Here is a 15,790-nt window from a genome sequence, read left to right as displayed (position 1 = left end):
ATTTTCTAACTGGTAGTTTGTACCTTTTAATCCCTTCCCTATTTTGCCTGTCCACTCACCCTCTGCCCAAACCCCAGCAACCATCAGATTGTTCTCTGTATCCGTGAGTCTTTTTTTTTATTTGTTTTGTTTCCTCTCTTTAATTTGATTAATTAATTATTATTTTTTTAGATATCACATTTAAGTGAAATCGTACAATCTTCTTGATCTTTTTGACTTCTTGTTTTTCTTGGTCTAACATTTCGCTTAGCATAATGCCCTCTAGGCTTATCCATGTTGTCACAATTGGCAAGTTTTCCTTTTTAAGGGCCGAGTAACATCCCACTGTGTATATATATATATATATATGTGCATGTATATACCACATCTGTATCCATTCATCCATCAGTGGACACATAGGTTGCTTCCATATCTTGGCTATTATAAATAATGCTACAGTGAACATAGGGGTACACACATCTTTTCAAATCAGTGTTTTCATTTTCTTTGGATAAATACTGGGAAGTAAGAGTGCTGGATTATATGGTAATTCAAATTTAAATTAAAAAAAATAATGTTTATTTATTTTTTAGAGAGAGAGAGAGGGAATGAGTAGGGAAGGAGCAGAGAGAGGGAGACACAGAATCCAAAGCAGGCTCCAGGCTCTGAGCTGTCAGTACAGAGCCTGACACGGGACTCAAACCCAGAAACTGTGAGATCATGACGTGACCCCTCTTCCTCGTCCCCGATCTCCTCCTGACCCCTCCACCTTCCCCCTCCTCCTCCTTCTTAATAGCCATCCTAACAGGTGTGTGATGACATCTCATTGTAGTTTCAATTTGCATTGTCTCAGCGAGCATGCATTTCCTTGAGCATCTTTTAGTATGTCTGTTGGACATCTGTATATCTTCTTTGGAAAAATGCCTCTACAGGTCCTCCACTTATATTTTAATTGGACTGTTGGGTTTTTACATATTGAGTTGTGTGAGTTCTTTGTGCATTTTTGCATATTAACCCCTTATCAGTTGTATCATTTGTAAATATCTTCTAGCATTTTGCATAGATGCAAAATAGAACGTTTCGCATCTGTGTTCACCAGGGAAATTGCCTTTTTGTTTTATTGATGGATTTCTTCGCTATACAAAAAATTTGTAGTTGGATTTATTCCCATTAGTTACTTTTTTCATTACCCTTGCCTCAGGAGACACCATAAATACATTGCTGAGACTAATGTCCAAGAGGTTAGTCCAAGAGGTTACTGACTATGTTTTCAGAGTTTTATAGTTTCAGGTCTCACATTTAGGTCTTTAATCAATTTTGGGGTTTTTTGTATGGATAGCATAAGAAAGTGGTCTAGTTCTATTCTTTGGCATGTAGGTGTCCAGTTTTCCCAGCACTGTTTAATGAAGATCTTGTCTTTTCCCCATTGTATATTTTTATTTCCCCTGGCAAAGATCAATTGACCATATGTGTGGTTTTATGTCTAGACACATTGATATGTGTGTATATTTTTGTGCAAGTATCTTACTGTTTCTATTACTATAAACTTGTAGTATAGTTTGGAATAGAGGAGCATAATACTTCTAGCTTTCTGCTTTCTCAAAATTGCTTTGCCTATCCTGGGTCTTTGTGGTTCCATACAAATTTTAGAATTTTTTATTGTAGTTCTGTGAAAAATACTATTATATTTTGATTGCAATTGCATTGCCTCTGTAGATTGCTTTAGGTGATATGGGCATTTTTACAATATTAATTCTTCTAATCCATGAGCATTAAAATTTTTTCTGTTTATTTGTGTTGTCTTAAATTTCTCTTATCAAGGTCTTGTATCAGAGTACAGCTCTTTAACCTCCCTGGTTAAATGTATTTCAGGGTATTTTACTCTTTCTGACGCAATTGTAACTGGGATTATTTTCTTAATTTTTTTGATATTTCATTATTAGTATATAGAGTTGCAACAGATTTATGTATATTAATTTTATATCTCACAACTTTACTTTCATTTATTAGTTCTAATAGTCTTTTTGGCAGAAGCTTTGGAATTTTCTCTACAATGGTCATCTAAAATTGTGACACTTTAGGTTTTTCTTTTCCAATTTGGATGCCTTTTATTTCATTTTCTTTTTTAATTTCTGTGGCTAGGGCTTTGACTACTATGTTGAATAAAAGTGGCCAGAGTAGCCATCCTTGTTTTCTTCCTGATCTTAGAGGAAAAGCTTTCAGCTTTCCAACTTTGAGTATGCAGATAGCTTTGAGTTTCTCATATGTGGCCTCCAATATATTGAGGTACGTTCCTTCTCTACCAACTTGGTTGAAATTTGTATCATAAATGGCTGTTAAATTTTATCAAATGCTTTTTCTGCATCTATGGAGATGATCATTTGATTTTTCCCCCTTATTTTTTGTTAATGTGGTGTATTATGTTGATTCATTTGTGGATATTGAACCATTCTTGCATCTATGGAATAAATTCCTCTTGATCCAGTTATGTGATTTCTTTACTGTATGGTTGAATTTAGTTCGCTAGTATTTTGTTGAGGATTTTTGCATCTATGTTCATTAGGAATATTGGCCTGTAATTTTCTTCCTTCCTTCCTTCCTTCCTTCCTTCCTTCCTTCCTTCCTTCCTCTTTCTTTCTTTCTTTCTTTCTTTATTTCTTTCTTTCTTAATATCTTTGTTTTTAGTATCAGGGTGATGCTGGTTTCATAAAAGGTGTTTGGAAGTGTTCCTCCTTTTTTCTTTTCTTTCTTTCTTTCTTTCTTTCTTTCTTTCTTTCTCTTTAATAATTTGAGAAGGACAGGAATCAATTCTTTAAATGTTTGGTAGAATTCACCTGTGAAGCCATCTGGTTATGTACTTTTGTTTGTTGAGAATTTTTTGATTATTTACTAAATCATATTTCTAGGGGCACCTGGGTGGCTCAGTCGTTTAAGCCTCTGACTCTTGATTTTGTCTGTGGTCATGATCTCACAGTTCGTAAGTTTGAGCTCCACATAGGCAGTATGGAGTCTGTTTGGGATTCTTTCCCTCTGACCCTACCCTCCCCCCCCCAAATAAATAAATATTAAAAAAACTCTTATTTCTAGTAATTGGCCCATTCAGATGTTTGTATTTCTTCTTGATTCAGTCTTGGGAGATTATATGTTTCTAGGAATTTATCCATTTCTTCTGGGTTTTACCACATGTTGGCATATAATGATTTATAGTAGTATCTTATAATCCTTTGTATTTCTGTGATAATCAGTTGTAAATTCACTTTCATTTCTGAATTTATTTATATGGGCCTTTACTTTTTTTTTTTTTCTGTATGAGTCTGGCTAACATTTTATTAGTTTTGCTTATCTATTCAAAGAACCAACTCTTAGTATCATTGGCCTTTTGTATTGTTTTATTCATCTGTATTTTATTTATTTCTACTCTGATCTTTATTATTTCTTCCAAACTTTGGGCTCTGTTTTCTAGTTCCAGTAGGTTGAGGTTGGGATTATTTATTTGAGATTTTCCATGTTTCTTGAGGTGGGCCTATGTCACTGTAAACTTCTAGATGTGCTTGTGCTGCATTCCACAGATTTTGGACTATTATGCTTCCATTTTTATTTACCTCAGGGTATTTTTTAATTTCCTCTTTGATTTCCTCATCAACCCATTGGTTGTTTAGAAGAATGTTGCTTAGCTTTTACAGGTTTGTGGGGTTTTTTCCAGTTTTCTTCTTATAGTTGATTTTTAGTTTTATAATGTTATGGTCGGGAAAGACGCTTGATATTTCTATGTACTTAAATTTATTAAGACTTGTCTTGTGGCCTAACGTGTGAACTATCTTGGAGGATTTTCCAGGTGCACTTGAAAAGAATATGTATTCTGCTGTTTGGGGATGGAATGTTCTGTATATATTTATTAAGCCCATCTGGTCTAATGTGTTGTGTAAAGCAAATGTTTCCTTACTGCTTTTTTTGTCTGAGGGATCTATTCATTGATATAAAGTGGAGTGTTAAAATCCCCTACTATTATTGTATTTCTGTCAATTTCTTCCTTTATGTCTGTTAATATTGTCTTTATGTATTTAGGTGCTCCTATGTTGGGTTTATAGATATTTATAATTGTTTTATCCTTTTGTTGGACTGTTCCCCCTGTTATTATGTAATGCCCTTTCTGTGTCTGTTACAGTCTTTGTTTTAAAGCCCATTTTGTCTGATGTAAGCACTGTTACCCCAGCTTTCTTTTCATAACCATTTTCATGGAATATCGTTTTCTGTCCTTTCACTTTTGGTCAATGTGTGTCTGAAGTAAGTCTCTTGTAGGAAGCATATATAAGGTCTGGTGCTTTTTTGTTTTGTTTTTGTTTTTGCTTTTCCTTGTATCCAGTCACCCTATATCTTTTGATTGCAGCTTAAAGTCTATTTACATTTAGAGTAATTATTGATAGATATGTACTTATTGCCATTTGGTTGATTGTCTTCTGATCATTTTTGTAGTTTTCCTCTGTTCTTTTGTTTTTCTCTTTCTCTCTTCTCTTGTGATTTAGTTACTTTAGTTTTTTTCAGAGAGAGAGAGAGAGAGAGAAAGAGCAAGTGAGCACAAGTGGGAGTGGTGAATAGAGGGGAGAGAAAGAGAGAGAGAGAGGGAATCCCAAACAGGCTCAGCACTGTCAGGGCAGAGCCCAACATGGGGCTCAATCTCACAAAGCCTCAGATCATGACCTGAGCCAAAAATCAAGAGTCAGATGCTTAATCGACTAACCCACTAAGCACTTAAAAAGTGCCCCATTATTTTAAAGCACTTTGAAAATATGCCACTCCCTCCTGGCCTGTAAAGCTTCTGCTGAAAAATCAGCTGTTAGTCTTAGGAGGGTTCCCTTTTATGTAACTAGTATTTTAAAATTATTTTATCTCTTTATCTTTAATTGTTGACACTTTGATTATGATGTGCCTTGATGTGGGTCTCTTTGGGCTGCATGCATCTTCCTATTATGGCTGGGTGTGATTGGTGCACACTCACTGGTATGTGTGTCTCGTCCCTGGTGTGGCTATCTATGACATTCTACCAGAACTGCTACTAGGTTGACCCCAGCACAAACTGCTACCTCTGTACTGGGACTCAGAGCGAGTGAGATTGTGCTTGTGCCTTTTTTTAAATGTTTGTTTGTTTGTTTGTTTGTTTATTTATTTATTTATGAGAGAGAGAGAGTGAGTGAGCAGAGAAGTGGCAGAGAGAGAGGGAGACAAATCCCAAGCAGTCTCTATGTTGTCAGCATGAAGCCTAATGTGGGGCTCAAATCCACAGGACCTGAGATCATGACCTGAGCTGAAATAAGACGTGAGATCATGAGACATGAGATCATGACCTGAGCCGAAATAAGAGTTGGATTTTTAACTGACTGAGCCACCCAAGCATCCCGAGACTGTGCCCCTAGCCTGTGCCCCTTAAGAGTGGAGTCTTGGTCTGCCACTGCCCTCTGGCTCTCCTGGACATAAGCCCTGTTGTTTTTCAAAACAGACATTATGGGTCCTCTCTTGCTGCAGGCCCCCTAGGCTGTGGAGCTTGATGTGGGGTTTGGACCCCTTGTTCTTCAGGGAGGCCTTTATGATTGTGATATCCTTTCTGTTTGTGGGTTGTCATGCCAGAGTTGTAGGTCCTGACTGAGATGCAATTCCACCCCTCCTACCTGTCTCTATGTATCTCTAAAATATCTATTTAATATATATATCTAATATGTATCCCTATATATTTATATCTATATCTGTATATATTTACATATCTCTATATATTTATATCTCTGTATCTATATCTATATCTGTATCATCTATATCTATGTCATCTATATCTCCATCCTTAGTTGTGTGTGATCTGTTCTACTATTCTTCATTTTGTTCTCAGAGTTAGTCATTCTGTATGTAATTATAGATTTTGGTGTGTCCGTGGGAGGGGGCAAGCTCAGGATCTTACTACTTCGCCATCTTGATCCCACCCCATTTTCTCTATTATTTCACTTCTTGTGCTTGATTCAAGTTCGCTTTTTTTCCCCCTAGTTTTGTAAAGTAGAAGCTTAGAGTAGTTACTGGAGACTTTTCTTTTTTCCTAATAGAAATACTCAATGTTGTAACTTTCTCTTTGATCAGTGCTTTAGCAGCATCCTACAATGTTTTTTATATTTCTTTTATTTTTAATTGGTTCCAAATATGTTTTCATTTTTTTGAAGACTCTTAGATTCCATCTTTGACCCACTGAATATTTATAAGTGTGTTTTTTAAACACCCTTAAACTCTTAACTTGCCTATATTATTATATTCAAAGTAGGGTTTCTGTAGATATCATGTAAGTGTGCTGTTTTTTAAATATAAAATCTGAAAATCTACTTATTTTATTTGGATTACACTATTTCGATTAGACTATTTGGATTTAATATAATTATAACTAGTGGTTGAATTTTTCTTCATTTAATCATTTTTTTCTCTTTGCCCTCTCTGTTTTTCTTCTGTTTTTCCACATTTTTATATGTATTTTTAAATATGTCTTAGTACTCCATATTAATTACCTATTGGTTTTGAACTCTATCTATCTATCTATCTATCTTCTATCATCCATCCATCCATCCATCTGTATTTGTTCTAGGGATACCTAACTTTTCATAGTCTACTCAGAGTTAATGTTTAACCACTAGAAACCTTATGATACAGGTCCATTCGCCCCTCTCCCTTTACACGGTAGTAGTCACATTATTACTTCTGTTTTGCATTGAAATATCTATCAGACAATGTTACAGTTTTACTTTGGACAGTCTTGTGTATTTAAAGAGCATAATAGGAAAGAAGTAGTCTATTATATTTGTTCGGGTATTTACTATTTCTGATTTTTTTTTTTTTTTGCCTTTATTCCTGAAGTTTAGTTTACACTATTCTCTTTCTGCATGAAGAACTTCTTTCAGCCTTTCTTTTAAAACAAGTCTTTGTTTTTAACTGGAAGGTCCTTTATTTCACCCTTATTCATGAAGGATGTCTTTATTGGATCTAGTATTTGGGACTGACAGTTCTTTTCTTTCAGAGCTGTGTTCTGTCCTCCATGACTTCTGGTGAGAAACCTGCCCTCCTTTGAATTATTGTTCCTTTATGTGTAATGTGTTGTTTATCCATGGGTTTTTACAATATATGTATTTTTCTTATCTTTAGTTTTCAGCAGTGTGGTTATATTCTATAACATAGAATTGCAAATTGGATTTGTAAATTAGTATCTTTCACCAAATTTGGAAAGTTTTCAGTCATTGTATCTTCAACTTTTTGAAAAAATAATCTCTTTTCCTTCTCCTTTTGGGATGGCTATAACATGGATACTGGGCCTTTTCCTATTGTCTGATAGGTCTCTGAGTCTCTGTTAACATAGCTTTAATATAATTTATCTCTATTGTTTAGATACTGTGATTTCTGTTGATAGATGTTCAGATTTATTAACCTGAAGTTTACAATGTTCCCTGTCATTTCCATTCTTCTATTGAACTTACCTGATGATTTTTTTTTAATTTCAGATAAACTGTATTTTTTAATCCTACAATTTTCATTTTTTTTTCATAGTTTCTATTTTGGGACTAATAAAGCCCACCTTTTTATTCATTTAAATGTTTTCCTTTACTTCATAGAGAATAGTTGTAAAAGCTGCCTTAAAGACTTTGAGAGTTTCAACATTTGGGGCATCTATTGAGAATTAGTTACCTTTTCCTGTTTGGTATGATAACCATACCAATTTGGTATGATAATAAATATTATATTCCATCATTTGGTATGATAATAAATATTCTATTCCATTCATGACATTGTATTATTGTAATATAGTATCTGGGTCTTGTTACAATCTGCCAGCCCAGGTGTTGGCAGGCATTTTTGTACAGGGCCCAATAGTAATTGTTTTAGACTGCGGGCCATGTAGTCTCCGTGTAACTTCTCACATCTGTTGCTTTAGAACAAAAGCAGCCATCGATGATATATAAATGAATGGGCATGGCTGTGTTCCACAAAAATATTATTTATGAAAAAAGATGGTAGGTCAGATTTGGCCTACGTAATTTGGTTTGCCAGGCCCCACTGTAAATAATTTTGGGTTTTGTTGTAGTTGTTTGATAACAGGCAACCAGTTCAGGTGGGTTTAACTGCTAAGACTGTTCCCTCTGAACAGTGGTTCCAATCTGGGCTCAGTTTGCAAAGCTTTTCGATGCTGGCTGATACTTATGTAGCTTCATACACAGAATTCGGGGACAGCTTTATCTGCTCTAGGATTCTCTTGTGCTCTTGAGACACCAGGACTTTTTCTTTTTTATTCCATTTCTCTGGCCAGAAAGACAAGGTTTCTTTTGAAATTTTGTTCAGCCACAATACCGCCACTGCCTCTATGATTGGGGCTCAAATTTAAGACAGAACTGAAAAAGAAAAACAAATAAGCAGACAAACCAAACTCAAACAGAAATCTCATTCCTTTGCCGTTGTTATGTTTTCACTTCACCCCACAATTGACCTTTTTTTTTCCCCCAGAGTTTCCAGGGACTTATTTTTTGTATTTTCCCCAGAGTTTTCATTGTAATCAGTGGGAAAGGTAGAAAGTGGTGGGATTAAACAAATACAGAGGAACAAAATTCTGTCGACTCACTTTTCATGTATGGATCCATTTTTCCAACTACGCTGTGAGCATCTGTGGACCTGGGGGTTCTTTTCTTCCCCATCACATTTATCTTACCCCTCCCCCCCCACCCCCTGGAGAAGGACTTGAAATATTAGACCTTCCCAAACACGGGTTAATTGAGAAATTGACTCCAAAGATACTTGGGGATGTTAGGAGTAAACTTAAAAGTCATCTATTCCGAACTACCAATTTTACAAGTGAGCCCCAGCAAGAGAAAAAGACTCACCCAAATTTGCATAATGAAAATGGCAGAATTAGAACTGGAGGGCCTTCTGAGTCACAGTTTTCTGTAGGCCATATGATTTCTTTCTCATTCTCACTATGTCATCAAATGACAGGCAACAGAATGAATGATGAACTTGCCTATGACAGAAAAATAAATGCTAAATAAAATTGACTAAAAGGTAAAAAAAAAAATTTGGCTTAGAAAAATAATGAATGAGGGATGTTAGATCTTTATGGCCTCTTCTGTGTTAGAAAAGGGTCCTGGTTTCTTTCTTTTCTTTGTTTGTTTGTTTGTTTCTTTCTTTCTTTCTTTCTTTCTACGTCTGTTTTATTTTTATTTAAATTTTTTAAAATTTTTATTTATTTTTGAGAGAGAGAGAGAGAGACAGAGCATGATTGGGGACGGGCAGAGAAAGAGGGAGACACAGAAACCGAAGCAGGCTCCAGGCTCTGAGCTGTCAACACAGAGCCGGACACAGGGCTTGAACCCACGACCCATGAAATCATGACCTGAGCTGAAACCGGAGGCTTAACCGACTGAACCACCCAGGTGCCCCAAGGGTCCTGTTTCTGACCATACCCTGCAGCAGTCACCACCCTTATTTGTTTTTTGGTTTCTTTTATTCAAGATTATGTAAAACTTATGACAAGTATTCAATTAATTTAGAAGATATAGATAAAGACTTGGTAAAAAAAAAAAAAAATCCCAGGAATAGGGGCACCTGGGGGTCTTAAACAGTTCAGCCTCTGACTCTCGATTTTAGCTTAGGTCGTGCATCTCATGGTTCGCGAGTTCAAGCCCGCATCAGGCTCTGTGCTGGCAGTGCGGAGCGTGCTTGGGATTCTCTCTCTGCCCCTCCCCTGCTCATTCTGTCTCTTTGTCTCTCTCTCTCTCTCTCTCTCAAAAAAAAAAAAAAAAAAAAAAAAATCCCAGGAATAGGGAAAGTGCCAGGTCATAATTAGAAGGAAGTGAAAGGGTAGTATCCGATCAGGGAATGAAGAAATGGAGCAGATGGTGCATGTCTAGGGTTGAGATGGGTGCACCAAGTCGTCTCGGTATCTGTAGTGGTGGAGGCTGGGAGAGTTTCTACATGTGTCAGGGGAGGGTAAATTTTAGGGAGAAGGGGCACACCTGCGTTACCAGCTTTTCTGCTTCTTTGTCTCAAACCTGGCTAGTGGAGGATGCCTTTGTTCTTAGGAAATGGGAAAATGGTGGAGGAGTAACTGTTGCAAGGCAGTAATATCTACCCAGTCAGGGTGCTTCTGTTATCAGGCTCATCCCTGCAGTTGGGACATCTGGGAACATCAGCTAAAAGTTACAAATATCATGCACAATGTGTTACTATGGTGCAGGACGCCAGACTCCTGTGTGTTTGTGTATTTGTATATGTGCTATGGGGTTGTTTTATGTGTATCTGTGTGTGGTGCAGGGTGGGGCAAGTGCAGTGGGGAAAGTTTCCAGGAAAAATTACCTCTAGAAATTTGAAATGCGGGACAAATGAAGGAAAGCATTGCCTTTCATGATGGGCAACATAATTATAAAACTAATTTCGCTAAAATAATGACAAAGTATAACACTTAAAAAAATTATACATGTCAAATACATTTCTCAGCACTACTCTATGTGCATTTCCTCTTATTCTCATATCTATGAGATAAATGCTATTATTATTCCCATTTTATTTTATTTTATTTTTTTTTCAACGTTTTTAATTTTTATTTTTGGGACAGAGAGAGACAGAGCATGAACGGGGGAGGGGCAGAGAGAGAGGGAGACACAGAATCGGAAACAGGCTCCAGGCTCCGAGCCATCAGCCCAGAGCCTGACGCGGGGCTCGAACTCACGGACCGCGAGATCGTGACCTGGCTGAAGTCGGACGCTTAACCGACTGCGCCACCCAGGCGCCCCTATTATTCCCATTTTAAAGAGAAAAAATGAAAACTTAGAGATATTAAGTAATTTGTTCAAGGCCATCTAGCTTGTTAATAATTAATCCAAGACAGGCTAGGGGCACGTGGGTGGCTCAGTCAGTTAAGCATCCGATTTTGGCTCAGGTCGTGATCTCACAGTTTGTGAGTTTGAGCCCCGCGTCGGGCTCTGTGCTGACAGCTCAGAGCCTGGACCCTGCTTCGGACTCTCTCACTCTCTCTCTGTCTGTCTCAAAAATAGATAAACATTAAGGAAAAAAAGACATGCTAATCTACTATTGTTACTGTAGTGGTTCTCAATATTGGCTAAACGTTTGGATCACATTGAGAGCTTTTAAAAACCTTAATACTCAAGCCATAATTGAATTAGAATTTGGGAGATATAATGCGAGCATGTATGTATGTTCATCTCTTTTACAGCTCCCCCAGGTGGTTTCAATGTCCAGCCAAGCTTGAGAAATACTTTTTTTTTTTTTTAATGTTTTCCATTATATATGACACATGTTGAAACAGGTGTGATTATTCAGTTTTCCTAATACTATTTATTGAAGAGACTATCTTTTTCCATTGAGTATTTTTTTTTATCAAATATTCGTTGATGATAATATGTGGGAGCTTATTTTGGGGCTCTCAATTGTGTTCCGTGAATGTATACATCCATTTTTATGCCAGTTCCATATAGTTTGATTACTATAGCCTTGAAATCAGGAAGTATAATACTTCTGACTTGATTCTGCTTTCTTGGAATTAAGAGTTCTGTGGTTCCATGCAAATTTTAGAGTTGCTTTTCTATTTCTGTGAAAAATGCCATTGGAATTTTGATAGGGATTCCCTGGAATCTATAGATTGATTTGGGTTTTATGGACATTTTAATATTAATTATTTCATTCCATTAACACAGAACATCTTTCCATTTGTCTGTGTCTTCCTTAATTTCTTTCATCAAAGGCTTGTAGTTTTCGTTGTACAGATCTTTCATTTCCTTGGTTAAATTTATTCCTAATATTTTATTGTTTTTATCCTATTGCAGATGTGATTTTATTTCTTTCTTAGACATTTCATTGTTAGTATATGGAAACAACTGATTCTGTATGTTGATTTTTACTGCATGCAGATTTTTTGAATGCATTGATTAGTTCCAACAGTTTTTTGGTTGAGTTTTAGGATTTTTCTTTATATAAGATTATATCATCAAAAAGATGGAATTGGATTCCTTTCTTACGCTGCTCACAAAAGTTAATTCAAGATGGATTAAAGACTTAAAAGTAAGACTTGAACTTGTAAACCTCCTAGAAGAAAACACTGGGGGAAAAGACACTGACATTGGTCTGGGCAATGGTGTTTTTTTTTTTTTTTAATGTTTATTTATTTTTAAGAGAAAGAGAGAGACAGAAAGCAAGCAAGGGAGGGGCAGGGAGAGGGAGACACAGAGGCTCTGAGCTGTCAGCACCCAGCCCAATGCAGGGCTCAAACTCAGGAACCGCAAGGTCATGACCTGAGCCAAAGTCAGATGCTCAACTGACTGAGCCACCCAGGTGCCCCAGGGCAATGGTGTTTTCGATATGACACCAGAAGCACAAGCAATGAAGTAAAAATCAGCAAGTAGGACTCCGTCAAACTACAAATCTGCTGCACAGCGAAAGAAAATAAGCCAACAAAATGAAAAGGCAGCCTACAGACTGAGAGAAAATATTTGTGAACCATACATCTGACGAAGGATCAATAACCAAAAAATATTTTTAAAAAAGCCCATGAGTCAATAACAAAAAATAAACAGCCCAATTAAAAATTAGGCAGGGGAGCTGGGTAAACATTTTTCCAAAGACTTCAAAATGGCCAACAGATACAAAAATTCTCAATATCGCTAATTATCAGGGAATTGCAAAGCAAAACCAGAAGGAGATGTCATCTCACACTTGTTAGAAATGGCTATCATCTAGGAGACAAGTGATAACAAGTGTTGGCAAGGATGTGGAGGAAAGGGGACTTTGTGCACCGTTGGTGGGAATGCAAATCAATTCTGTTACAGTGAGAACAGTTAAGGTATTACAACTTTTAAATAAAAATTTAAATTAAAATTATAAATAAAACTACCATATGATCCAGCAATTCTACTTTTAGGTATACATCCAATGGAGATGAAAATAGGATATAAAAAGATACATACACTTCCGTGTTCAGTGCTGTGTTATTCACAATTGTCAAGATATGGAGACAACCTAAGTGTCTGCCAATGGACGAATGGATAAAAAGATTGAGACACACACGCGTGCGCACGCACACACACACACACACACTGAAATATTATTCAGCCATGAAAAAAGGAAGAACTCTTGCCATTTGCAACAACATGGATGAATCTTTGGGGCATCATGCCAAGTGAGATAAGTGAGACAGAGAAAGACGAATAGCATGTGATATCACTTACATGTGGAATCTAAATAAGCCAGACTTTCAGAAGAGACAGTAGAATGGTGGTTACCAGAGGCGGAGGGTGGAGGAAAAGGGGCGATATTGGTCAAAGGGTACTGAGTTGTAGTTAGAAGAGGAGTGAGTTCTGAAGACCTAAGAACACACGCGTTGTGATTATAGTCAGCGATACCATATTATATACTTTAGACTTGCTAAGAGACTGGATCTTCAGTGTTTTCACCACAAAACTGAAATAATTAAGTGACACGATCGAGGTGTTAGCTAATGCTACAGTGGTAATCCTATTGCAGTATATAAATGCATCAAATCAACACATTGCATACCTTAAATTTATATGATGTTGTATGCCCATTGTGTGTATATAAAAAAAATTGTGTGATTCCTTATGGTAGAAACACAAGGCTATTTACAGGGTAAATATATTGAATTTCTTGGAGTTGGAATTAGGAAGGGGAACTAGTTACGCCTACCTACACAGTGTACAAAAAGATTATTTGGAACCTTGAGGAAATAGGACTTAAAGGAAGCCATTGTAGAGGATGGGATGTGAGACCAGCCTGAACTCATCTGAACTCCAGACATGGCCCCACTCTTGGCATACTTGGTTACCATCCCACCTCTGTGTGCCTGTGTTTCTAAACCTGGGTAATGAGGAGCTGTTCCAGGAATGGATGGCGCATTCATGTGACCCAGCATTGCCATTATTTTATTCGCATAGAGTGAAAACCTCATGAGAGCAAGAAATGTGTCTGTCATCTTCACTGTTGTTAATCTTCAGCCTGCAGCGGAGCTTAACTCTTAGTACAAACATGAGACAATGAATTGGACCTCCTTTAAAATGGCGGCTATGATTTATTCATTCATCTGCCTCACTCACAGCTCTTAACTCAGTGTCTAACTCATGCTAAGTGTTCATTACTTTCCTTCTGAATCCTAAATTTGATTCCTAAAGTCAAATTTAGATTTTATTGCTGTTTTGTTTTGTTTGTCAACTCTCATATTATCTGGTTCACTGGCTCTTTGATTTGCATAGATAATTGAGGAGCGACTTATAAGAAAAACATCTGAACAGCTCATCCCCACTGCAGAGTATATATATATATATATATATATATATATATATACACACATACACACACACACACACACACACAATCATTGTTCCTTACTTTACACTGATGTTGCATCATTACTTATCTAGAGTCACTGGCACAGATTCTCAACCTGATCACTCTTTAGCCACGGGCCTCTCCCCAGACCAACTAAATAAAATGGTTTAGGGGTAAAGATAGAGTATGGATATGTTTTAAAAAATCTTCAGGTCATAGTAATGTTCAGCCAAAATTGAGAACGGTGTGTGTCTTACAGATATGATATTGTTTTACTATTATCTTGCTTCTCCTTGACGGGGACCTGGGCCATCTAATTCTTGTGTTCACATGGAATTGATTCTATAGCAAGTTCAGGGGCCAGCTTCATTAGCAAATAACAAAGGACACCCTTGATGTGTGTTTGCAGCTTCTAACCAGTTGTTCCAAGGTCCAGCTGTTTGTTCTAAGCATTTATTCAGTCTTCTTAGTTAAGATCCATAATCCAAGGACTGCAGCAATGATACATATGCAACGTGAAGGAGAAACACTGGGGCAGCAGTGTTCAGTGCAACCGTGGAAAGACAGTCTGCAGTAATCTGTAGAAGTTTTACTCCATCCTATTTGTAAGACAGATAATAAAGAACATTTGGATGAAATTCACGGCCAGAAGACTGGTAACAGGTAAATATTTCAATTTGCACGGCTCTCATTCCCAGAAATATTGGGCTAAGGTGGGTTAAGTGTGCCTAATGGATATCGTGAATAGTGATAGAGACATCATCATCAGATCTGCCAATGTGAAGTGGTTTCTGGTAACTTCTATCCACCTACACAGTAATAGTTCTAACAGTTGGTGTGCCTTGATCTGAGAAGGGCAGCTGGAAGTAATCATAGCTTCTACCTCTTCCTGTTCCTTTTCCTTTTCTTCCTCCCTTTTTTCCTACAGTTTAGCAAGCGTGAGAATCCAGTTGTCTCAAACCTTAAGGAGAGTTTGGTCATCCCTTCAGAACCATCTCCCTTCTTATGAGCAAACTTGAAATGACTGAAGAGGGAACTGGCAGGTGCCATATTCCCAATTTGGAGTCAGATGGCGAGGAGTTAGAGCTGGGGTTTTCCTCCAGGCGGGGAGGTGGCAATACCAAAACATCCCGCTTCTTCCTAATATTGCTGCTTGGGATTTTAACATTCTAGATGGTGGCTATCCATTTGTTTTAAGAGCCTCTTGCTTTTGTCCCACATCCCCACTCCCTGCCTTCACCTGGACATACGCACTGAACAAACTGCTCCAAAAATCTTTCTCTAAGTTTCTGTAAGGAAGAGTCCGTTGCCCTTCCTGAAGTGAAGAATGAACCCAGGTCCCCCTTTTTATTTGAATAAAACCAGGCACATGTCGCTATCATAGCCCCTTCCTCTTTGCTTCCTTCTCAGTTCCCCTCGAGATCCCCTGTCTGCTCCCTCCATCTTCCAGTGC

General features: G+C 37.3%; 1 pseudogene; it reads right to left on the bottom strand.

The window, feature by feature from the left end:
* Nucleotides 1–15,790, bottom strand: part of LOC125929560 (uncharacterized) — a 158,853-nt pseudogene that overhangs the window by 140,177 nt on the left and 2,886 nt on the right.

This window comes from Panthera uncia, chromosome D1, assembly GCF_023721935.1.
Source record: "Panthera uncia isolate 11264 chromosome D1, Puncia_PCG_1.0, whole genome shotgun sequence".
Lineage (NCBI taxonomy): Eukaryota > Metazoa > Chordata > Mammalia > Carnivora > Felidae > Panthera > Panthera uncia.
The sequence above is the reverse complement of the archived record's forward strand: the minus strand, read 5'-3'. Positions and strand labels throughout refer to the sequence as shown.